Consider the following 1,603-nt stretch of genomic DNA (forward strand, 5'->3'; position numbering starts at 1 on the left):
TCTTTCCTGCTTATGCAGGGGGTCAGACTCGATGATCTATTGAGGTCCCTTCCAACCCTAACATCTATGACTCTATGAATCTATGAATTAATGTAATTGTATAGACCCAAACTATGGTCCACATTCTTTAACCTGCATGCTCCCTGCTTTGCTGGTCTGATCAAAACTGGCAGGGCCACAACCGTTTGCTCTCTACTCCCATTTCTCAGTATATCCCATAGGAACACTACATCCCTAAAAACCTTGGCAAGAGAGGTGGTGTACTTTCACACAGAATTTAAATATACTTCAAGCGCTATTTTGTTTCACTAGCTTTTGTAGATCTTTACTTCTCATACATACCAGCTGCAGCTCCATTCTCCCTGTTTGGCCTCTATAATTTCTAATTTCCCCATAGCCAATATCCACATCTGCTGAGGAACAACTGTAGCCATGGATTATAGATAACCCATCACCTTAGTCCATTTTTAATTCAGTTTCCTATAGTCTAACTGGCCTCTGAAAAATAAGTATCCTCCAACAGAAATACTTACTAATATAGTAATGTGGAATAAGGCTGTGATTCTTTTTTTTTCTTTGCTTTATTTCTAGGCTAGGAAAATCCAAACGTTTCTACTAGAATGAAAGTAGATCACTGGATCACCTGGGGCTGGGGTGGTGTGAGTGCTAAAGCACATGGTTGACAGGCAGAGGTTGCACATTTGAGGCCAAAGAAGAGGTGCTCACTGTGTGGCTCTACCAGTTTCCAGTGACTCTGGGAATCCTACTAAGTACTTTGTCACAAGGACATGAAAAGGGCAAGGACTGGATCACCAAATAGTCATGCTCTGTATTAGTGCCAGCTGGTCTTGGGAGTGAGAGAGGCTCTTTACTAAGAGGGTGTCCAGGTACTAATCTACCAATTAGCACATCTGGTGAACATCCTCAGTACACGCAAGTCCATCTCCTGGGGTGGCTGTGTGGCCCTGCTCTACATCTCCCTTGGCCTGGGGTCCACAGAGTGCCTCCTGCTGGCAGTCATGGCCTTTGATCGCTACGCTGCTGTCTGCCAGCCCCTGAGCTATGTGACAATTATGAGCCGTCGCCTCTGCCTGCTCATGGCTTCCAGTTCCTGCTCAGTGGTGTGGTTGTTTCACAGGCGCACACAGTGCTAACTATGCAGTTGCCATGGTGTGGCCAGAACCATATTGATCACCTCTTCTGTAAGATGCCTGCCCTGCTCCAGTTGGCCTGTGTTGACACATCTTTCAATGAGGCTGAGCTATTTTCTGTCAGTGTGTTTGTCCTGGTGGTGCCTGTGAGCATCATCCTGATCTCCTACGGCTACATTGGCGCTGCTGTGTTGAAGATCCGCTCAGCTGAGGCCAGGCGCAAAGCCTTCAGCACCTGCACCTCCCACCTGGCTGTGGTGTCAATCTTCTATGGCCCGGCCATCTACATGTACCTGCAGTCTCCCCGCAAGGGTCAGGGCAAGATTGTCTCCCTGTTCTACACCATGGTCACCCCAATGCTGAACCCCCTGATCTACACACTGAGGAACAAGGAGGTACATGGGGCCCTGAGGAGACTGCTTTGGAGAAAGCCAGCCACCCAGGCCTTATAG

The 1,603-nt window shown here is 47.9% G+C and overlaps 1 pseudogene; it reads left to right on the top strand.

Moving 5' to 3' along the window:
• LOC102379083 overlaps positions 1 to 1,603 on the top strand; it is a 5,847-nt pseudogene extending 4,244 nt beyond the window's left edge.

The sequence above is a fragment of the Alligator sinensis genome, unplaced genomic scaffold (assembly GCF_000455745.1).
Source record: "Alligator sinensis unplaced genomic scaffold, ASM45574v1 scaffold1039_1, whole genome shotgun sequence".
NCBI lineage: Eukaryota > Metazoa > Chordata > Crocodylia > Alligatoridae > Alligator > Alligator sinensis.